This window comes from Schistocerca americana, chromosome 7, assembly GCF_021461395.2.
Source record: "Schistocerca americana isolate TAMUIC-IGC-003095 chromosome 7, iqSchAmer2.1, whole genome shotgun sequence".
NCBI classification, from domain to species: domain Eukaryota; kingdom Metazoa; phylum Arthropoda; class Insecta; order Orthoptera; family Acrididae; genus Schistocerca; species Schistocerca americana.
In genome coordinates this window covers 80,152,939-80,178,158 of record NC_060125.1, presented here as the reverse complement: position 1 = coordinate 80,178,158, position 25,220 = coordinate 80,152,939, and the positions used below count along the sequence as shown (strand labels likewise).

Here is a 25,220-nt window from a genome sequence, read left to right as displayed (position 1 = left end):
TCGTGACCCACCAATAAGTGATCAGCAACCTGTTCCAACACTTCATTTCTAAATGATGGTGAATTTCACACTTCTGCACAGTAAACCATCATGCCCCGCAAACTGAGGCTGTGACCTGGAAGGTTGACAATCTATGTCTATTGCTTGTGCTTTCTGCCATTCCAACAAGCTCTTGCTTACTGCTTGCAGAGCTCCAATTTTTCTGCTTAGGATGTCTGTGTTACCGTGTGCTTTCCCAGGTCTAGGCACTACCTTATAATTAAACTTACTTAATTTCAATGCCCACCATGTTATTCTACAGAAAGGATCTTTCAGTCTCAATAACCACTTGAGGGAAGCCCGATCAATCACTATCTTAAATGTTCGTGCATGAAAATAACAGCAAAATTAGGTAACACCATAAATAACAGCTGACATCTCTTTTCTGTTGTTGAATAATTCTGTTCTGATTTATTGCACTGTCTTGATGCATAAGCTACTGCATACTCCTTCTTATCCATGATTTGGCTCTAAATACTATTTTGCTTACATTACAGGGTAGGATGAACTCAAAGTTAGGAAATACGAACACAGGTCTGGATACTAAAGCATGGTTCCAATTTCTCGAATGTGGCTTGACACTCTACTGATCACCCAAATTATGCTCGTTTTCTTAACAGTTGATTCAATGGCTTAGTAATTTGTGCAGGAACTCTTACGAACTTCCTGTAATAGTTAGAGAGCTAAAAATGCTAGTAAATGTTTTGTGGTCTGTGGTGAGCAAAATCATCAGCTGCAGATATTACACATGGATCAGTCTTTACTCCTTTCCTAGTTAATTTCATGTCCTAGATAGCTACAATGACATGACACTTATTGGCACTAAGTGCTTAGCCTTCTGTCCGTAGTTGTTTAAAGCCTTCTTCCAATCGTTTTACGTGTTCTTCCTTCTCCTTTGAAAATACGACTATGTCAACAAGATACAGCATGCATTTCTTAGGTTTCATTCCCCGAAGCAATCCATCTAAGACTATCTGATATGTAGCTATTGCGTTTGTTAGTCAAAAGGCATTCTACAATACTGGTAATATTCAAATAGTTCGGAAAAATTTGGTATGGGATATGTATTGGTGACAGTTTTTGCGTTTAGGAAGCGATAACTGCAACATAACCTATGTCTTGTGGTATCATCTAATGACTTGCACTCCAGGGTCTATCACTGTCCTCAGTGATTCCATCAGCCAGCTTCTCGTCAATTTCCTCCATCAGCGGTTGTATTTGTTTTGGGACCCTGTATGGGCATCAAAGCAGTCTCTGGACTGAAGACCACAACAACAACATGGTTTCTTATACACTGGATCATTTCTTCCATTGGTATCCTATGCTATGTATGCCGCCACTAATGGATCCACGTGACTGAACAAATCCATGACGCTAAAAAATGGAGTGTCCATGTCTCCCCTATCTCTTTTTACAAGTGTTTATCATTTAGTGCAGAATTCTTAAACATATGCTGTGGTTCTAATTGTAACCTGACATGCCAATGTCTTCTTCTGCTAAGGCATTCAAACTGGCAACCGTTAGTTGCTTTAGCAGGCTCTCCTCATCCACACGAAAATCGTCTAAACTAACAGGAATTATAAGTTCTCCATCTATAACTCATAGTAGGCTCCTACGCATTATACACTGCTTCTTATCTAACTTTTCCTTGCATGATAGTGATTCTATCATGTACAGCAATTTCCTGATTAAGTCTGTAGCTACACTAACCCAGATCAATTTTCGTGTACCTCCTGGTATTTATCCCACAGATTAGACTTCAGTGTATATCTTCATGATAGGCGCACGTAGCTCTTTCCCCTAACTTAAAGAAAGTTGCACCAAGTTCGATCATATGCCATGAAATATCAATCATTACGCAACTTCAGAAAATTGTCTCCAAGAATTGCACAGTTTCGCTCACCAAGTTGTGCAACACCTCCACACGTTCCTTAAACTTTTCAGCTTCAATGCTAAAAGTGAGCAGTGTTGTCCCCAATGATTCTACCTCATTCTTACCTGTTCTATGTAACCTTCATCGTGGAAACTGGAGTATATTCGTATCTAAGATGTCCAGACTAACAACTGACGTATGTACACCTATGTCTGTCAAGAAATTATGCTCCTTATTACCTACTACGCCAATGAAACAACAATCCGTCTTTACACTGGTCCCTGCAGGGTAATGTTTTATGGAGAATGTCCTCTAGCTGTACAGGCGTTCCCGATTGCGTTTAATGAACTTTTTTCTTATTGTGCCTTTCCTGCTTACTATTGCCAGAGTCACACATCTTTATTCCCAACCACACCACATTCACAGTATAGTGGTGGCGACGTTTCCTCTTTATGGGGCCTGTTGGGTCACATGGACAGAATTTTAGTACCAGAAGAGAAAACTCCTAAGGTCACTTCGTTTCCGAGTCGCAAAATCTGTTTGTTGTAGCTGTGTGGCAGTTCTGATAGCAGGCGAGCAATCACCAGGATACTCCGTTCTTAGCATTCGCGAAATATGCGCTGAAATACCCCTCTGAACACGTCCGAGACCATATTCTCTGCTTACTGTAAGAGGACCTTGCACATTAATTCATAAATCTGCAAGTCCAGCTTAGAAATCCTGTAAGAGAATGCTTCTACTGATTCATTATGTTTTTGTATTAGTCCCATGAGCTATTCTTTGAAACTCTAGCACTATTTTACGTATGATAGCGTTGTAATAGTCCCTGAGCGCCTCACCAAGCGTTCCATTGTATGTGACATACGTTTCAGCGCCACCTGTTAACCGTTTAGAAAGGCAAATTGCATTAGACCAATCCCTTAACACAGCTGCTTCCTTAACATCATCCAGAAAAGCTGACACATCCTCAGATGTTTTCCCATAAAAGGTTGTAACGAGACCAGGTGCCATACGATCGATAGATGGAACAGGTATGATACGTATTTATTTGTTCATTTATTTACACGTCAGTTTCACTAGGACCAAATTGGGGAGCAAATCTCCAAAGTTACAATACGTGTCAATGGATGAAATTACAACATAAAAGTAATAACAGATAAAAAGAAATGTTCATGAACTTGAAAAAAGTCAGTCCATAAGTTTAAGTAAATGCTATCAGCAATAGAATAAGAATCAGCTTAAATTTTCAAGGAACTCATCGATAGGATAGAAGGAGTGACCCATGTGGAAACTTTTCAGTTTCGATTTGAATGCGCGTGGATTACTGCTAAGATTTATGATTTCGAGTGGCAGCTTATTGAAAATGGATGCAGCATTATACTGCACACCTTTTTGCACAAGAGTTAAGGAAGTCCGATCCAAATGCACGTTTGATTTCTGCCGAGTATTAACCGAGTGAAAGCTGCTTATTCTTGGGAATAACCTAATATTGGTAACAAGAAACGACAATAAGGAATATACATATTGAGAGTCCAATGTCAAAATATCCAGACTCTTGAACAGAGGTCGACAAGAGGTTTGTGAACTCACACCACTTATTGCCCGAACCGCCCGTTTCTGAGCCAAAAATATCCTTGTAGAATGGGAAAAGTTACCCCAAAATATAATACCATACGACATAAGTGAATGAAAATAAGCAAAGGAGACTTATTTTCGTGTCGAAGAATCACTCACTTTTGATACCGTTCGAATAGTAGAAATGGCAGTATTAAGTCTTCGAACAAGATCCTCAACATGGGCTTTCCATGACAGCTTACTATCTATCTGAACACCTAGAAATTTGAACTGTTCAGTTTCACTAATCATATGCCCGTTCTGTGAAATTAAAACGTCAGGTTTTGTTGTATTGTGTGTTAGAAACTGTAAAAACAGAGTCTTACTGTGATTTAACGTTAGTTTATTTTCTACAAGCCATGCACTGAGGTCATGTACTGCACTACTGTCTTAGTATCTGATCCTTGTGCTTGCATCAGCCCAGTTGCTGGATGTAATATTTCTAGTTCTCTCTGCATTTATTCACTAGCCGCGTTCAGTTCTGTTTCATCATGGAGTAACGCAGCTACCTGATTTTTCAAAACTGAATCAGTTTCACTTAAAGTTAGTGAACACGTTTCTGGTCGTTGTGTAACCCCTTTATATCGACTAAATATCAGTAACAAAATTAATTATACTAACCTTATCTCCTATCATATCTAAAGTGTCTTAGTGCACTGCCGTGTCTCATGGCCAAACCATCTACAAGTTTCACTCGGTACAAGCACTGCCTAGTAAACAGTAATTCATGCCCTAAAACATTACAAAACTGACACCTAGTAAGGCGTAAATATTCTGCCCTGCAGTTACCTCTGAACTGTGAAAGGTCTTCAGCTCTTGTGGCCTATATAATGTCACTTTAGAGTTACTGTCCAGATACCTCCGCTCCGACTCAACATGGGGCCAAAAAAAAAAAAAAATAAATAAATAAAATAAAATAACCGAGACCATAAATCGGTCACTGAGCAAACCATATGATGCCTTGATGACAGATGGCTGCTGATGTACAGTTGAGGCTCATCGACGTAGGCACCGCTGGTGCTCAGTGTGTCTGACTGCAAGTTCTCCTGAAATCGCTTAGTGCGTCAGAATCACTCTGTGACGCGAATGTAATATGCCACAATCACTGTTGACACTAAGGTTACATGTCAACTCCACTTCTTTACATTAATATTACAACCCAACCTGGAATTTGTTGTTACCTGGAGGCTGAACAAAGATTGGGGGTGAGTGATCTAGTGAAGTTCCAGGGCGCTAATGAAACATTACTAATGGCGAGAGTTTTACAGTCACTCCATCGTCTCCCCGGCGCTGCCAGCAGCGACCGTGCTGTGTCGGCGCTAGCTGAAAGTGCGAGATGGCACGTCAATGCCCAGCGAGGAAGTTGCTGAGCACAGGTCCCGACGTTGCATGTGGTCAGCGCCATGCCCCGTAGCAGATGGCCATTTTTCTCCACGGTCCAGGGAGCGGAGCAAGTGTGCGAGAATCCCAGTCTGCTTGATGAGAGAAGGCGCACGTATTCTCGATCACAGAACACTGCATACCGCTGTTGTCGGTTGTCGAGATGGTGTGAAGGCGGAAGACTCAACAGCAACACAAAGGTCAGCCCGAGTGACGGTCCCGGCGCATAACTTGTAAGGCGGTGCTTGTACTGCCCCAGTAACGACGGCTCAGACGTCCAGTGCCCAAGTTGTACAGGCTGCTGATGGTCAGATCGGTTCTCCATCCACGGAAGATCGGCTCGGCCCCCATCCTCAGTCAGTCACTGTTGTGGCTGGCGGGACTGAATTTCAGAAGGCCCGCATCTCGTGGTCGTGCGGTAGCTTTCTCGCTTCCCACACCCGGGTTCCCGGGTTAGATTCCCGGCGGGGTCAGGGATTTTCTCTGCCTCGTGATGGATGGATGTTGTGTGATGTCCTTAGGTTAGTTAGGTTTAAGTAGTTCTAATTTCTAGGGGACTGATGACCATAGATGTTAAGTCCCATAGTGCTCAGAGCCATTTGAACCATTTCAGAAGTCTCCTCTATGGCTAGATGGCTGTAGACTTGTAGCAGCGGACTCCAAGTTGGTGTCAGCTTGTAGGCTATTGCTGAATTCACGAGATCATCCTGCAACTTAAAATAGTTGTTTTCCATCGGCATACACAACGCAGACGGAATGGCCTTACTCTCATAATGAGCTTGAGAAGGGCGGACGTTTTGTACCAGATGATTTCGTGAACCTCCCCACCCACCCACTCACACTGGTGATCGAATGTGTTCTTATTTTCTGAGCCTGTTAGTGCTCTCGGCTCCTCTTACATTTAAGTTCAGGAAATCAGAGCGTTTCTGTAAGCAAAGTATGCATCCTGGAACATGTTTTTATGATAGCTGTATGTAACGTTACTACCTCTATCCTCGTTTTAGTAGCACGTTCTGTCTGTTCAGCACTGTTGCTGAAGTGCTGTATTGGTTGTTCTTGGATTTCTTCTCCCATAGTTTGATGAAACGTGTTCATAGGATGTACTTCAGGCACCCCGTATTGGCATTCAGTTAGGACATCTTTCCATGACCGGCAGACAAGCCCCACTTAGCGAAGTCACAGTAGGGTACTAACAGACTTTTTTTGCTGTACTTACATACTACTCTAATGTGTGACTGTATCATTGCCAATCGAAAGCTTACCACACATTCACTCAGTCAGTGTGCAACGCCCATATTTATTATCTTGCATCCCCCACGAGAATTTTTGCGAAACAAAAACGTTTTCATCACAATAATTTTAAATCAGTTCATTGCAAAAAATGGTTCAAATGGCTCTGAACAATATGGGACTTAACTACTGAGGTCATCAGTCCCCTAGAACTTAGAACTACTTGCACCTAACTAACCTAAGGACATCACACTCATCCATGCCCGAGGCAGGATTCGAACCTGCGATCGTAGCGGTCGCGCGGTTCCAGACTGTAGCGCCTAGAACCGCTCGGCCAGTTAATTGCATTTGACAAACTTTGTTTTTAATTACTTTATTTCAAATTAATGATGTGATGACGGACCAAAATAACTGTACGTCTTATACTTTACTATAGCTCAAAAGAAATGCTAGTATTATTTACAGTACCTTGTGAATGAAGTAACAGGTTACAGTTAGTAACATCTACAGCATAATTCGCATACGTTAGAACAACATTCTATAAACTAACGACTACTACAGTATGGAGATTTACCTCCATCGTGCTAAATTCTGTCCTATTGATGCATTAGATCGCGCAAATCGCGAACTGGTTGGAGAGCCCCGCCCATAATGCTCCAAATATTTTCGATTTGCTAGCCGACGTACGGTTTGGCAACCACGAAGACTAGCAGTAGAAACTCTCGGTGTAGGCTTTATCGTGCTGAAATGTAACCCAGGATGGCTTGCCATAAGGAATAACAAAAATAGGCGTAGAATGTGACTGATGCACCACTACGCTGCAGCGATGCCGCGGATTACAACCAAAGGGGTCCTGTTATAAAATGGAATGGCATCCCTGATCACCACTGCCTGTCGTCGGGCGATATGGCGGGGGACAGTCACGTTGTTAACCCGTCACTGTACGGGCCTTCGCTGGTCATTTCTGCTCAGTTCGAAGCGGAACTTATCATAGAAAACTATTACAGTTAATGGGGTACCAGAGCGTATGTGCCAGACGCTACTGCTACATCTACATCTCCATCTACATTTATACTCCACAAGCCACCCAACGGTGTGTGGCGGAGGGCACTTAACGTGCCACTGTCATTACCTCCCTTTTTCTGTTCTAGTCGCGTATGGTTCGCGGGAAGAACGACTATCTGAAAGCCTCCGTGCGCGCTCGAATCTCTCTAATTTTACATTCGTGATCTCCTCGGGAGGTATAAGTAGGGGGAAGCAATATATTCGATACCTCATCCAGAAACGCACCCTCTCGAAACCTGGCGAGCAAGCTACACCGCGATGCAGAGCGTCTCTCTTGCAGAGTCTGCCACTTGAGTTTGCTTAACATCTCCGTAACGCTATCACGGTTACCAAATAACCCTGTGACGAAACGCGCCGCTCTTCTTTGGATCTTCTCTATCTCCTCCGTCAACCTGATCTGGTACGGATCCCACACTGACGAGCAATACTCAAGTATAGGTCGAAAGTGTTTTGTAAGCCACCTCCTTTGTTGATGGACTACATTTTCTATGGACTCTCCCAATGTATCTCAACCTGGTACCCGCCTTACCAACAATTAATTTTATATGATCATTCCACTTCAAATCGTTCCGTACACATACTCCCAGATATTTTACAGAAGTAACTGCTACCAGTGTTTGTTCCGCTATCATATAATCATACAATAAAGGATCCTTCTTTCTATGTATTCGCAATACATTACATTTGTCTATGTTAATGGTCAGTTGCCACTCCCTGCACCAAGTGCCTATCCGCTGCAGATCTTCCTGCATTTCGCTACAATTTTCTAATGCTGCAACTTGTCTGTATACTACAGCATCAGCCGCGAAAAGCCGCATGGAACTTCCGACACTATCTACTAGGTCATTTATATATATTGTGAAAAGCAATGGTCCCATAATACTCCCCTGTGGCACGCCAGAGGTTACTTTAACGTCTGTAGACGTCTCTCCATTGATAACAACATGCTGTGTTCTGTTTCCTAAAAACTCTTCAATCCAGCCACACAGCTGGTCTGATATTTCGTAGGCTCTTACTTTGTTTATCAGGCGACAGAGCGAAACTGTATCGAACGCCTTCGGGAAGTCAAGGAAAATAGCATCTACCTGGGAGCCTGTATCTAATATTTTCTGGGTCTCATGAACAAATAAAGCGAGTTGGGTCGAACACGATCGCTGTTTCCGGAATCCATGTTGATTCCTACAGAGTAGATTCTGGGTTTACAAAAACGACATGATACGCGAGCGAAACACATGTTCTAAAATTCTACAACAGACCGACGTCAGAGATATAGGTCTATAGTTTTGCGCATCTGCTTGACAACCCTTCTTGAAGACTGGGACTACCTGTGCTCTTTTCCAATCATTTTGTACCTTCCGTTCCTCTAGAGACTTGCGGTACACGGCTGTTACAAGGGGGGCAAGTTCTTTCACGTACTCTGTGTAGAATCGAATTGGTATCCCGTCAGGTCCAGTGGACTTTCCTCTGTTGAGCGACTCCAGTTGCTTTTCTATTCCTTGGACACTTGTTTCGATGTCAGCCATTTTTTCGTTTGTGCGAGGTTTTAGGTGCAGTGCGGTCTTCCTCTGTGAAACAGCTTTGGAAAAAGGTGTTTAGTATTTCAACTTTACGCGTGTCATCCTCTGTTTCAATGCCATCTTCATCCCGGAGTGTCTGTATATGCTGTTTCTAGCCACTTACTGATTTAACGTAAGACCAGAACTTCCTAGGATTTTCTGTCAAGTCGGTACATAGAATTTTACTTTCTAATTCACTGAACGCTTCACGCATAGCCCTCCTTACGCTAACTTTGACATCGCTTAGCTTCTGTTTGTCTGAGAGGTTTTGGCTGCGTTTACACTTGGAGTGAAGCTCTCTTTGCTTTCGAAGTAGTTTCCTAACTTTGTTGTTCAACCACGGTGGGCTTTTCCCGTCCCTTACAGTTTTACTCGGCACGTACCTATGTAAACCGCATTTTACGATTGCCTTGAACTTTTTCCATAAACACTCAACATTGTCAGTGTCGGAACAGAAATTTTCGCTATAATCTGTTAGGTAGTCTGAAATCTGCCTTCTGTTGCTCTTGCTAAACAGATAAACCTTCCTCCCTTTTTTTATATTCCTATTAACTTCCATATTCAGGGATGCTGCAAAGGCCTTATGATCACTGATTCCCTGTTCTGCACTTAAATAGTCGAAAAGTTCGGGTCTGTTTGTTATCAGTAGGTCCAAGATGTTATCTACAATAGTCGGTTATCTGTTTAATTGCTCGAGGTAATTTTCGGATAGTGCACTCAGTGTAATGCCACTCGATGCTCTGTCCCTACCACCCGTTCTAAACATCTGAGTGTCCCAGTCTATATCTGGTAAATTGAAATCTCCACCTAAGACAATAACATGCTGAGAAAATTTATGTGAAATGTATTCCAAATTTTCTCTCAGTTGTTCTGCCACTGATGCTGCTGAGTCGGGAGGTCGGTAAAAGGAGCCAACTATTAACCTAGCTCGGTTGTTGAGTGTAACGTCCACCCATAATAATTCACAGGAACTATCCACTTCTACTTCACTACAGGATAAACTACTACTAACAGTGACAAGCACGCCACCACCGGTTGCATGCAATCTATCCTTTCTAAACACCGTCTGTGCCTTTGTAAAAATTTCGGCAGAATTTATCTCTGGCTTCAGCTAGCTTTCTGTACCTATAACGATTTCATCTTCGGTGCTTTCTATCAGCGCTTGAAGTTCCGGTACTTTACTAATGCAGCTTCGACAGTTTGCAATTACAATACCGATTGATAACGTGCTTTTCAGTGTACAGAGGTCGATGGTAATCGGCGCAAGGAGCGCCACGAGCTCAGCTCCCTTCAAGCGAGCCGCCTATTCATGGTGTGTGTGTGTGTGTGTGTGTGTGTGTGTGTGTGTGTGTGTGTGTGTGTGTCAGCGAAGCACCAGTTGCACGTCGGATCGATGACAATGATGAATCCGGGGCACTGAGTGGGTCTCTGACGATTGCTGGTCCTCGCGTTCTGTTGCCTCTCTAGGTCGACCGCATACTTCCCGAAACAGTGGGCGGCCATTGTTCAGCCATTCCGACTAAAAACGTCATGTTGTCGACCGATTCACCGATTACTCCACCCTCTCTCTCAAATGCTGATATCGGTGTACACTACTGGCCATTAACATTACTACTCCAAGAAGAAATGCAGATGATAATCGGGTATTCATTGGACACATATATTATAATAGAACTGACATGTGATTACACTTTCACACAATTTGGGAGCATAGTTCCTGAGAAATCAGTACCCACAGTAACCATCTCTGACCGTAATAACGGCCTTGATACGCCTGGGCATTCAGTCAAACAGAGCTTGGATGGAGTGTACAGGTACAGCTGCCCATGCAGCTTCAACACGATACCACAGTTCACGAAGGGTAGTGACTGGCGTACTGTGATGAGCCAGTTGCCCGGCCACCATTGACCAGACGTTTTCAGTTGGTGAGATATCTGGAGAATGTGCTGGCTGGGGCAGTAGTCGAACATTTTCTGTATCCAGAAAGGCCCGTACAGCACCTGCAACATGCGGTCGTCCATTATCCTGCTGAAATGTAGGGTTTCGCAGGGATCGAATGAAGGGTAGAGCCACGGGTTGTAACACATCTGAAATGTAACGACCACTGTTCAAAGTGCCGTCAATGTGAACAAGAGGTGAGCGAGACGTGTAACCAATGGCACCCCATACCATCACGCCGGGTGATACGCCAGTATGGCGATGACGAATACACGCTTCCAATGTGCGTTCACCACGATGTCGCCAAAAACGGATGCGACCATCATGATGCTGTAAACAGAACCTGGAGTCATTCGTAAAAATGAGGTTTTGTCATTCGTGCACCCAGGTTCGTCGTTGAGTACACCATCGCAGGCGCTCCTGTCAGTGATGCAGCTTCAAGGGTAACCACAGCCATGGTCTCCGAGCTGATAGTCCATGCTGTTGCAAACGTCGTCGAACTGTTCGTGCAGATGGTTGTTGTCTTGCAAACTTCCCCATTTGTTGACTCAACCGTGCGGATAAGATGCCTGTCATCTCGACTGCTAGTGATACGAAGCCGCTGGGATCCAGCACGGTGTTCCGTATTACCCTCCTGAACCCACCGATTCCATATTCTGCTAACAGTCATTGGATCTCGACCAACGCGAGCAGCAATGTCGCTATACGATAAACCGCAATCGCGATAGGCTACAATCCGACCTTTATCAAAGTCGGAAACGTGATGGTACGCTTTTCTCCTCCTTACACGAGGCATCACAATAACGTTTCACCAGGCAACGCCGGTTAACTGCTGTTTGAGTATGAGAAAGCGGTCGGAAACTTTCTTCATGTCAGCACGTTGTAGGTGTCGCCACCGGCGCCAGCCTTGTGTGAATGCTCTGAAAAGTTAATCATTTGCATATCACAGCATTTTCTTCCTGTCGGTCAACTTTCGCGTCTGTACCACGTCATCGTCGTGGTGTAGCAATTTTAATGGCCAGTAATGTATATTGTCCACGCGTGTGTTTGCGATGCGTCGTTCCTGTCCAGTTGAGTACGCGGAATGAAATTTGCAAATAAAGTGTGCCTTAGTATCTACATGTCCCCTTGCCATTTGAGTGGAGAAATTGCACTGCAGCGTCACACATTCATCCATTGGACGCCTAAGTTTACAATTTCCCGTTGTCCGGCGGTACCTGTATGAATATAATTTTGCTACCAATTTGCATAACTTCTTCGAGGTGCATCGTCATCTTTTGCTTTGGTTACTGTATCATAGGTCATGCAAGTGGAAACTAAGTGTGGATCTTTGGCTACCTGTAGAATGCGTGAATACAAGAAACATTTTCAGAGAAACTAGTGCTTATGTGGCTACCATCTCGTTCCCTTATTATGATGAGTTGTAGGAATACAACCTACTATTTTTCCTTATTGCATACACATTGAGTTATTATATATCTGTACATTATGGAAAGTGAAATGTGTATGAAAACAGTGCAGAAAAGTGTTACAGACTCGAGGACAGAAGTTCAACCATCGTAGCAGTCAGAGGACGTAAGTGAAGTATAGAAAAAGCGTAGTAATAGTAAAAATATTAAAATTACATGTCTTCTGCAAAGGCTTTCATGCATATTCCCACTATGTACGACGAGATTAATAGCGTGTAGTGAAATTAAATGATGTCATGATGAGGGAGGCAGATTACTAAAGTAAAACACAGTAGTAGACTAGTTTTGTTATTTGGGAAGTAAACTAATTGACGATGGCTGAAGTAGAGAGTGTTTTAATTTTAGATTGGTAACAGCAGGGAAGCATTTGTGAAAACTTGGTGCCAGTTGACACTGAAAAGAATTATTAGTATTAGAATGTCTTTAGCGAAAGCATTTTTCTGAAGTGTAGCCTTACATGGAAGTGAAACGTTGACGATAGTTCATACAGACCATAGGAAAACAGAAACTTTTAAAATTTGGTGTTACAGAAGAATGCCGATTGTCAGCTGGTTAGATTGACAAACTGTTGAAGTAGCACTGAATCTAACTGGCTCAACTTGACTATAAGAAGAGATAGGCTGATAGGACACGTCCTGAGCCAACCATGAACCATGAATAATTAACTTGATAACACGAGATGTTGACTTCTGGGATGGTACTGTTTGCTGCTTTCTGGACCACTAGATGAGTTCTAGGTCTTAAAGCCTTTTTATGTTGCGCTATGATTTCAGTACCAACAGGCATAACGCTCGACTGAAACGCGAAGGATGTAATCATAACATGTTTCAGCAATTACTGTTTTTTTTCACTTTGGGACTTAACATCTGAGGTCATCAGCCCCCTACAACTTAGAACTACTTAAACCTAACTAACCTAAGGACATTACACACATCCATGTCCGAGGCAGGATTCGAACTTGCAACCGTAGCAGTCGTGCGGTGCCGGACTGAAGCGCCTAGAACCGCTAGGCCACCGCGGCCGCCAGTTACTGTTTTCTCTGCCGATTTTTCAACTTGGGAAAGCAACTCATTTGCAGATGCGCGCACTCATACACACACACACACACACACACACACACGCACACACACACACACACAAACGCGTGTGCACACTGCCAGGACCAATAGCGTCCATTTACCTGAAATGTACTGTACCTCTAATATACTCCTTTTGAACAATGTTAGCAACTTGTATCCAATTGCATTCGCAAGCTGAGCCAGAAGAAAAAAAATTGAATGCCTGTATACACTCTTAGCTTCGTCTTATCGTAGGACATAATCCACAAGTGAGAGACACGGAGATGGCAGTGCAGTTGCCTCACGGCCTGTGCCCTCCGTTGCTCTCATTTTCTATTTCAACAAGGGCGGGGCAAATAAAAGTGGCCCGGACGAGTGGACACGATTGGACGTGTCTACGTATAACCACACTCCGTGACGCGCACACCACGTGTACGCCCGCTACGTGTTACACACCGGTTCCTTGGAACACATTTACACAATCTTCACGCCTGACAGAATTATGAGGTCATTTTGTTTTTGCGGCCTATGTAGGTCACATGATCTGTCAGCATGCCATTACTTTGCGCTCAAGTCAAAGGTGTATCGCAACAACCCTTGTAGTCTTAAAGAACGACAGCAGAACATTTCGGATGAGATTGCAGCAATTCCAGTAGTCCAGCTTCGATCTGCCTTCGCCGGCCGATGTGGCCGAGCGGTTCTAGGCGCTTCAGTCTGAAACCGCGCGACCGCTACGATCGCAGGTTCGAATCCTGCATCGGGCATGGATGTGTGTGATGTCCTTAGGTTAGTTCGGTTTAAGTAGTTCTACGAGGGTCACTCCAAAAAAAATGCACACTACTTTCTACAAACACAGTTTTCATTCCGCATGTGTGGAAGTTTTACAATGTGTAGGTACATCCTTCCTGCTTGTTTTCAAACTTAGTTCAACCTGTTTCCGTGAGTGGCACCGTCACAGCGTGTCTTCAAGATGGCTGCTATACTTGACGTTGGTCAGAAGCAACGTGCTGCCATTGAATTCCTGTGCTGTGAAAACGAGACAATGGGAAACATCCACAAGAGGTTGAAAGAGGTGTATGGAGATGCTGCTGTCGATCGCAGTACAGTTAGTCGGTGGGCAAGCAGGTTACGTGATGAATGTGGGCACGGCAATATTGAAGGATTGTCTTCGCAGAGGCAGGCCTCGTACTGCACACACTCCAGACAATGTGCAGAGAGTTAACGAACTGCTGACTGCTGACAGACGCATCACAGTGAACGAATTGTCACGCTACGTTGGGATAGGAGTAGGAAGTGTTTGCAGCATACTGAAAGTGTTGGCGTTAAAAAAGGTTTGTGCCAGGTGGGTTCCTAGGAGGTTGTCAGTGACTGACAAAGAAACAAGAAAAACGGTATGCAGCGAACTTTTGGAACAGTGCGAGAATGGTGGAGATGAATTTCTTGGAATAATTGTGACATGGCTCCATCATTTTTCACCAGAGACGAAGAGGCAATCTGTGGAGTGGCATCATGCAAATTCACCCAAAAAAAAAAAAAAAAAATCAAAACCACACATTCTGCTTGAAAAGTTATAGCTACGGTGTTTTTCGATTCCGAAGGACTCTCGCTTGTGGATGGGTATGTGACGACACTGAAGAAACTTCAAGCTCGACTGAGTCGTGTTCGACCACATCGGCAAAAGCAGGATATTTTGCTGTTGCACGACAATTCACGGCCACATGTCAGTCAAAAAACCATGGAAGCGATCACAAAACTCGGATGGACAACACTCAAACTCCCGCCTTACAGTCCTGACCTGGCTCCATGTGACTATCATCTCTTTGGGAAACTGAAAGACTGTCTTCGTGGAACAAGGTTTGATGATGATGACTCCCTTGTGCACACTGCCAAACAGTGGCTCCAACAGGTTGGTCCAGAATTTTACTGTGCGGGTATACAGGCGCTGGTTCCAAGATGGTGTAAGGCAATTGAGAGGGATGGAAATTATGTGGATAAATGAAAATCTTGTTCCTAAAGGATGTATCAACACACTGTAAAACTTTCAAACTTGTAGAATGAAAGATAGATTTTTAAAAAAATAGTGTGCATTTCTTTTGGAGTGCCCCTGTAAGTTATAGGGGACTGATGACCTCAGATGTTAAGTCACATAGTGCTCAGAGCCACTTGAACTATTTTTTTCGATCTGCCTTCATCAACTTGCTGACCAGGTCCCAAAATTGGTAAGAGATGAATGATAAAAGTAGGCCAATACGTGACAACAGTGAACAGGTCCAGGTGGATGTAGATTTTAGTAGTGACACAGAAATGAAGGGGGATACGCGTGATAGACTAGCACAGGCGGAGCGTCAAACTGCAAGGCCACAGCAACACATGGTAGCTAGTACTATTCTGTAGAGGAATTTAATGAGCGGAGGCCATCATTCTGCAGGCATTTTGTTTTTACTGGGACCGACATTGTGCTTGCACAAAAGGAGTATCTGCTATGGTCGGTTGGACCTATTCCCGCATAAAAATGACCTACTTTAGAGCCTATTCTTTTATTAAACAATTGTTCCGATATCCATGTTTCAGCAGTCCCGTACGCACCCGATAGCTACTGCTCACACATTATTGTTAACACCTACTGGCCGTACGATGAACTGACTCTTTATTAGGAAATGTCATAAGAAGGAATCCACTATCGCGCTAAAGAATGAAGTAAAATACGCCCATGTTTTTTTTCCCTGATGTTGGTTCTGCAAATGCCAGCATTACAATCCCAGGAACGTCTTCCTATTTTTTTCCTGTTGAACTCATCTCTGTTTCTAACGTATTTAAATTGTGTAAGCGTCAGGATCCTGATAAAGCGACTGATCTTGTATCAGCTATGGTTATCTTCCTGAGGATGGTGATATGAATGGTGACTAATATTAGCAGTAATATTGTTTGTAGCCATTCCGCAAACGTGAACCGTCAAAAAAATCGTAAATTAAAATAGAGATAAAGCAGCCATTAAAACGTGATAGAACTTTGGAAATAATTGCTAAATTACACTCAAATCTTTACTTATGTCCTCAGTAGCCACAGCGTCCACTGCCGGCATATTTTTATCGTCTGTAGATCTAACAAAATAGTGTCACTCCGCTGTACTCTGTACCCTGCTCTTTCTGATGTCATATCCCACCTGGACATTATCGTCACCAACATGCAAAGATATTGTTTACAGTGCAGTGACATTATCCTACCCCACTTGAAATCCTGCCTGAAATGGGAATAGTTGTTTCGCAGAGCACTGGAGAACCTGCACGAATTTGAAGAATCGATATTCCAATTTTGTAATTAATTCTTCATGCGCTAATTAATTAGATACGTAATTAATTTTCAGTTTATTTGTTCTCTTAATTGTATGTTTTAATATAACGCAGGGGGTGCTCATACACTCTGCTTGTGACTCACAGATTTATGAAGTGTGTATACCGCATTTTCTCGTATTTTTAACCAAACAAGATGGCACGAGGCTTAATAGAATAACCATCCATACTGAGATTCTCAGTATCTTAAATAAATTAAAATGTACCCTGCCATAGCTGCACTCAAATGGATACCTTTTGTTCCTTGCCTAATTTTATCCGTTTGAATTTTTCCTTCCTACTGTGTTGAGCTTTTTGTCAGCCTTCGTTTTCTTATCTTTCAAAATGAAATCTGATCTAAAGGTGTCTATTCCACAACAGAATGCAAGAAATTAGAAAAATGTAACCTTGTTCTGTGTGTCCGCAGAAAAACGGAACGGATAACAACAGATTTTACATATTGCTACTCCTAACTGGTCCCTAGTGTGGGATGGAGAACACGAGGAAGTGCACGTATCACCATTAAGAATACCCTGAATGGGGAAGACCTAAACTGTTTTAGATTTAAAGATAATGCCCTAACGAAGACTGGATCTCTGGATTATTAACGTGACTGTAGCACACAATGTTATTCCGTCCAAAATTTGAGAGATAACCTTACTGGTATTCCTCCACATAACGCGCTCAGTTATAATGGGACCAATGTCAGTGATGACCCGGGAAAATCACTTGTAATTTACAGACGTGGAGCAAAGAACTTTGAAGAGCTATGCAGTCACTATTCAGCAACAAGTATCGTCATCTGTGGATCACCTGCTGGGGACTGAGTGATACTCCGTGGTGAGCACAGTCAGAAGCTCTGGATACAAAAAGACACAAAATGCCATCCTTTCTGAAAAAAACAAAAAAAATACAATGCTGTGCTGCTGTGGCTTGATGATACTGCACTTCTTATGTCTGGATCCATTATAGTAACGTTTACACACTGAATTAATTAGCTTCGCTCCCACGTGTCATATGTCTAGAAGGCATTAAATTCCACTAGGCGATTAAGTAGCATCTTACTTCAGTCCAGAAGTTCTGAGACTCTGTACTGCTCACGGTATAATGTTTATTTCTGTGTCACCGCACTCAACAAACCGAATTTAGCCGCTAGAAGTTGCTTTCTTGAGACTTGTGAAAATGGCATGTATGTAGATTTTAAGCACATAAAGTCTATCTATGAGGAATCTCGATTAAAAAATATAAAAAGTTCTTTTTTCCATATTTCAGGGCAGGAGATGGGTGGAAATAAGTGTGATATTGCTGCTACTTTTTCAGCCTGTGGTGTTGGGCCATTTACCACTTGTAACTTAAAGACAGCAGTTTTTCTTATTTTTAATTTCGAATGGTGCTTCTTAAACATAATTGACCTAAAAAATCAAGAGTTTATTGTTCAAATTAATGGTGACCCACATCGTGTTTCACCTATTATCTCAACAAATCGTCTGAACCAAAATTCTTGAGATTTGGAGGAAACATTTCTTGTTGCCAGCGCTGTGCACATATCACAAAAGAGCATGTGATCAGTCTCACTCCAAAACAAGTATGAGATATACCACCTATGTTTTATTTCTTTACGGCCCTCTGCTAGGAAGGAAAAGTATCCTGACAGAATTTTCTGATGCCTTTACCTGTCATGACTATGTACTAAATTTCGACTGATGCTAACATAGCATGATTCGTGTCTGGAAGCAAAATTCTTAATAAATGATAAATTTCACCTCGTTCCTCGTGTAGCGCCACTACCAGGTTATGTGTAAAATTTGTGAGAGGGTGTGGTGGAACATCTTAGTAGCCGTCGGTTGCCAGTGAACGTGACATGTCGGCATTAAGTTTAAGACAACGCTCGTGTGAAATTATTGTGAGATGTGCTAGCTTCACTCGGCGTAACTTGCCAATGCAGCAATGGCACATGGAGCAGGCATGTCTTCATCCTTCGGCTTTTCATGATGTTTCCAAACATGTGACCAAGAGTGGTTCATTAACACAACAAATGTGCTGCTATTTGGTATAAAATGAAAAAAATGAAATGATCGTATGGCATTGTGGGCCAGGAGGCCCTATTCGAGGGAGTTCGGCCGCCGTATTGCAAGTCCTTTTTAGTCGACGCCACTTTGGCGATCTGCGAGTCACCGATGATGAAATGATTGTGAAGGTCACACAACACCCAGTCCCCTGCAGGGAATCGAACCGGCCCGTCTGCGTGGGAGGTAGTAACGCTTCCGCTACGCTACGAAGGCGGACGCTATTTGGTATAAATAACAGTTGACTTTGCATCAGAGATTCACAGTCTAGCAGTACCACTGGAATGCAGGGGTACCACCAGAGCAGAAGATGACACAGAGCGACAATCTGCAGCCCCACCTAGGTACCAGCTCCGTACACAAAGTGCACGCCCTCCGGACTCAGCGCCACAGAGCAGCCACCTACTAACATTGCGGTGGGCGTGCTTCTTGCCGCCCACCTTCGCTGTCTTCGTACTGTCGTTTATTGAAGAGGAGTACCACTGCAAGTGTCCTGTTGGTACACTGCCGTTGTCAGTTTTATGGCAATATAGCTGACGGCATGGCGCCGATTGTAGACATTGGAAAGCAGGGAGTTGGCACAAGTTACTGGTGGCTGGGACGACACTAGCGACTGGTTCACTGACTACCGGTCCACTCCTATGCAGCCACAGAACCACTGTATCAGCTGAAAATAGTCTCAATTTTGACAGCCGCTTCTTCCTGGGTCTCATCGGCCTTCCATTCAGCCCCACGCCATGAGAATTTAGCCTCCTATCAACACCGCCGAGGTCAGCAACACTAAAAAAAAAAAAAAAAAAAAAAAAAAAAAAAAAAAAAAAAAAAAACCTCCTCCCGAACGGGCCATGAAGGTCCAATGGTCACCGACCGGCCGCCGTGTCATCCTCAGCCCACAGGCGTCACTGGATGCGGATATGGAGAGGCATGAGGTCAGCACACCGCTCTCCCGACCGTATGTCAGTTTCCGAGACCGGAGCCGCTACGTCTCAGTCAAGCAGCTCCTCAGTTTGCCTTACAAGGCTGAGTGCACCCCGCTTGCCAACAGCGCTCGGCAGACCGTATGGTCACCCATCCAAGTGCTAGACCAGCCCGTCAGCGCTTAACTTCGGCGACCTGACGGGAACCGGTGTTACCACTGCGACAAGGCCGTTGGCGAGGTCAGCGATACATGATTAGAAATTTTACGGGCTGCTTTCGGAGTCTTTGCGGAGGAAGAGAGCTATAGCAATGCTGGTTACCTGTGCGTGACGGACGATGCCGTCCTTCATCGTCAACAACTAAGCAATGATGATGAAGTCATAACACGTCCATTAGTGTTAAAAATGCAGCTGTTACATGGTCTTGAGTGCAATTGGCGACAACAACAGTTCCCTACCGACTCTCGCTGTATATGGGGTGGTTGGAAGAAACCAGTGTTATACTTTGTTTACGACCATATTTCCACTTCGGTGACATTTCTGCCACATAATAAAATTATTACTGTAAGGTATGCAGTTTTTAACACTTTCACTACTAATTTCTTTTTCACAGTGAAATGCAATAATTTATGTTTTTTTCGTTTAATGTCATAGTCAAAAGTACAGGGCTATTACAAATGATTGAAGCGATTTCATAAATTCACTGTAGCTCCATTTATTGACATATGGTCACGACACACTACAGATACGTAGAAAAACTCATAAAATTTTGTTCGGCTGAAGCCGCACTTCAGGTTTCTGCCGCCAGAGCGCTCGAGAGCGCAGTGAGACAAAATGGCGACAGGAGCCGAGAAAGCGTATGTCGTGCTTCAAATGCACTCACATCAGTCAGTCATAACAGTGCAACGACACTTCAGGACGAAGTTCACCAAAGATCCACCAACTGCTAACGCCATTCGGCGATGGTATGCGCAGTTTAAAGCTTCTGGATGCCTCTGTAAGGGGAAATCAACGGGTCGGCCTGCAGTGAGCGAAGAAACGGTTGAACGCGTGCGGGCAAGTTTCACGCGTAGCCCGCGGAAGTCGACGAATAAAGCAAGCAGGGAGCTAAACGTACCACAGGATGGTGCTCCACCGCACTTCCATCATAATGTTCGGCATTTCTTAAACAGGAGATTGGAAAACCGATGGATCGGTCGTGGTGGAGATCATGATCAGCAATTCATGTCATGGCCTCCACGCTCTCCCGACTTAACCCCATGCAATTTCTTTCTGTGGGGTTATGTGAAAGATTCAGTGTTTAATCCTCCTCTACCAAGAAACGTGCCAGAACTGCGAGCTCGCATCAACGATGCTTTCGAACTCATTGATGGGGACATGCTGCGCCGAGTGTGGGAGGAACTTGATTATCGGCTTGATGTCTGCCGAATCACTAAAGGGGCACATATCGACCATTTGTGAATGCCTAAAAAAACTTTTTGAGTTTTTGTATGTGTGTGCAAAGCATTGTGAAAATATCTCAAATAATAAAGTTATTGTAGAGATGTTAAATCGCTTCAATCATTTGTAATAACCCTGTAACAATATGAATAAAGAACTATTTCCCTTCATTTCGTTTCCCTACAGGGAGAGGGATGGGGATGGGACAAAAAGATTCTTCATAAATACTTCTGGTGTTTCAGAAGACCCTGCGTGGAAAATGCGTGGCATACAGGAGGCAGACACATCTCTCCATGTTTTTAACTCACGTAACACGTGCTCAATATAGCCGTTTCTGATGCGGCAAAAGTCAGTGCGTTAGTGCAATTCATAAAGAAGAACTGCCCAGAAAGGTGAAACAGCAGCCCACTTTGGAAATATGTTCATTGGGTTGCCTATCTGGTGGCGAGAATTAATTCGATGCAACAACAGGGAGCGGAGGGTTAACAATGAAACTTGAAGAAAGCGAAACCTAAAGAAATATTCTATAATAACAAGAATTTTGCTACCAATAAGCAAAATTTCCTTTTGCCAGTGGGGCACAGATTCATTCCATGACATGCAGCAAATTCTCAAAGGTTCTCTGAAAAATTATCGTAGGGCAGAGAACTACCAATAATTGTGAAAGGGTTTTTTCACACGTGACATTCACGTGATATCAGACTACAGTGGTTAATTTTCACTCACACAGAACTGTTCAACTGTTTTTATAACGAGATTTACTATCTTAACTTGACTGAAATCTTGTTACGTATTTTGCAAATGAAAAATATTGCCACTCACGTCACATCAGTAAATTTAGTACAGCCAAGCAAAACTCACGGCTTGCCTGCTTGTGGTTCGTCAATGTAGCATATAGCACTTCACGAGACTCGCTATATTTTAATCAGTCTGATGCTTTCTCCGCACAATCTTCAGGGGAATATGAAATTCATGTTCGAAAGCTAAGTCGTCATTACTTCACTTCCATTTTTTTACGTGGATCCAGTCACGGAAATAGTTTCCGGGATTCTGTTTACATTTAGCCAGTAAAGGAAACTGCATATCCATGGCGTCAATGTACGAGCAAGTAAGAAAGTTTCAACTTAAATTTTATGTATATGACGTATTACTACCTCTAAGTATCTTGATTGAAACAAAATATTAAGCTATATGATTACAAGTTGGTATTTATTTGCATGGGTGTGTGGACAGACATTAATGACGAAATTAATTCGAAATAAATTCTCTGAATACGAATATCTTGGCATCAGTTGTGTTAAGCATAGATGTACTACCTAATAGGTAGTACGTCTGTACATGGCACAACTGATGCCAAGACAATCGCATTCGGCGAATTTATTTCGTGCTAATTAATACATTACACATCAATATTCTAATTAAAAAATTGAAATTCAATGTCTAACATTTTACTCTGTTTAGTGCTGTTACGTCAGGTAACAATCATATGTCCATTCTCAATTCGTCGCCACTTAGCGTGTTATTGCATAGATCGTACAATAAACATTAATGTATTGCAATATGGGTTCATAGCTACTATGAATTTGTTAAACGATGTGATGTCCGCTTTTAGCTTTAATTGTTCCGATTTCGCTATACAATTCAGCATTTCTGCTATTTTTAAGTGTAAGATTTGGTATTAAATCGTGTCACAGAAATAGGTTGAAAATGACGTTCTTATGCTACTTTTCATTATGGTACCATTGTCATTGATTATTATTAATAAAATCAGCGGATGTATTATTGAAATATATGTGAATAATTTACCACTTTTATAAGTAAGAGTTTAATGAGGAGGAGCGATTGAGTTGTCTGAAATTTAAGTTATTGCATGTTTGACATAAGCTGTACAGATTAATTATTTATTTTCTATCGGTTTACGTCGTAGCAACCAACCTCACAAGAAGGAGTAAAGCTGTACAAATAGATGTGTATACAATTCAACTTCCCATGGGATGAACTGAGAAACATCAGAGTCATAAAATGTTGACAAAATCGTCTGTAACAGGCCACGTTTTAGATACTAGCACTGTGGTTAAGCAGAACGATCGTTAATGGTGTAACACGAGGACTGTATACTGGCAGGAGTAGCCAAAATGAACCTCTTCCTGAGGTAGGGGCCTTTGTAAATATTTTACTAGCAAAGAATCCCTTGAGTGCGAGGTGGCAAGTTCAATTTTCATTAAGGCTCACTTGAAAATATTGTGTTAACGATTATGACGGGAAAAAAATTATTGCTAATAACTCATCATGTGCATCATGAAGGTTACAGAAAATCAGTGTACGGGAGATGCAGACATCAACATTCTGTGGGAGATATGTATTACTCTTCACAAAATGAACACTGTCGACATTCAAGAAATGTTCAAAACAAACCATTAATTTGCATCATGAATGCCGAATGAGAAATGGCTCGCCACAGTGACCAAGAAAGTTTGCACCTTCAAGACCGAAGGCAAACGCCTTGGAAATCACAAACACTGCGGGACGTTGAGATAGCTAGACATTCCTAAAGAATGCAAATGGAAGAGCCAAAGAAACTGGTACACCTGCCTAATATAGCGCAGGGTCCCCAACTGCTCAGAAGCGCCGCAATACGACGTGGCGTGGACTCCACTAAAGTAGTGCTGGAGGGAACTGACACCATGAATCCTGCAGGATTGTCCATAAATCCGTAAGAGTACGAGTGAGTGGAGATATCTTCTGAACAGCAAGGTGCAGGACATTCCAGATATGCTCAATAATGTTCATGTCTGAGGAGTTTGGCGACCAGCGGAAGTGTTTAAACTCAGAAGAGTGTTCATGGAGCCACTCTGTAGCATTTCCGGACGGGTGGGGTGTCGCATTGTCCTGCTGTAATTGCCCAAGTCCGTCGGAATTCACAATGGACATGAATGGGTGAAGGTGATCAGAAAGGATGCGTACGTGCGTGTCACCTCTCAGACCCGTATCTAGACGTATGAAGGGATGCAGGGTCCATTGATTCATGAGGTTGTCTCCATACCCGTACACGTCCATCCGCTCGATATAATTTGAAACGAGACTCGTCCGACCAGGCAACATGTTTCCAGTCGTCAACAGTCCAATGTCGATGTTGACAGGCCCAGGCGAGGCGTAGAGCTTTGTGTCGTGCAGTCATCAAGGGTACACGAGTGGCTTCGAAAGGCCATATCGATGCTGTTTCGTTGAGTGGTTCGCACGCCGACACTTGTTGATGGCCCAGCATTGAAATCTGGAGCAATGTGCGGAAGGGTTGCACTTCTGTCACGTTGAACGATTCTCTTCAGTCGTCGCTGGTCCCGTTTTTGCAGTATCTTTTTCCGGACGCAACGACGTCGGAGATGTTTTACCGGATTCCTGATATTCTCGGTACACTCGTGAAATGGTCGTACGAGAAATTATCCACTCCATCGCTGTCTCGGAAATGCTGTGTCCCATCGCTCGTGCGCCGACGGTTACACCACGTTAAGCTGACTTAAATCTTGGTTATCTGCCAACCGACCTAACAATTGCACCTCTTGTTATTTCAAATAGGGTTTTTGACACCAGCGCCATATGCTGTCTTTTTAAATACCTATATTTGAATATGCATGCCTATACCTGTTTCTTTGGCGCTTCAGTGTATATTGCTGTAACAGGGTAATGAGAACTGATGGATTTTGATGGCACACAACCGTGTGCGAAACAGTGTGTCGTGGAACTTACCCTGAAACTGGTTATCGTTTAAAGTGAAAAAGCAGATAGATAAATTGATTTATAGACAGGGAGAAAACAAACATCCAGAGGTTCGGGTGGTATGAACTGCAATATCACACACTTTTAGTATTTGGATCAACATTCTTTGTTGCAACAGGATTCCATGGGCTCCACGTAATTATTGGAACAAATTTCTTAACAACATGCATACTTCGACACTCAATAAATCAATTTTCACCAAGACATCACTTTGGATTTGAAGCAGCGGCATGATATTGACACTTCGTAGATGTAGTATGATTATTCCTATATATCTCAATTTATTGATGAGGTAGATAATTGTTTTTCTGGCATAAGCAGTGTAATTTTTATACTCAGTGCAGGAATCAAGTATGTAATTTGACCCGCTATTAGTCAAAAGCGGTGCTCATACCATAGTGGTAGTTCTCTTACCCACATTTTCCCACTTTACTTGCTATGAGGTAGGCATTCCCTACTGCCTTTGGAAGAT

At 43.0% G+C, this 25,220-nt stretch overlaps 1 protein-coding gene and 1 pseudogene across 1 annotated transcript in view; one reads left to right on the top strand and one right to left on the bottom strand.

Moving 5' to 3' along the window:
- LOC124622728 (semaphorin-2A-like) overlaps positions 1-25,220 on the top strand; it is a 329,443-nt gene that overhangs the window by 156,912 nt on the left and 147,311 nt on the right. The gene's annotated exons all lie outside the window — the stretch shown is intronic.
- On the bottom strand, positions 19,654-19,771 carry LOC124623533 (annotated as a pseudogene).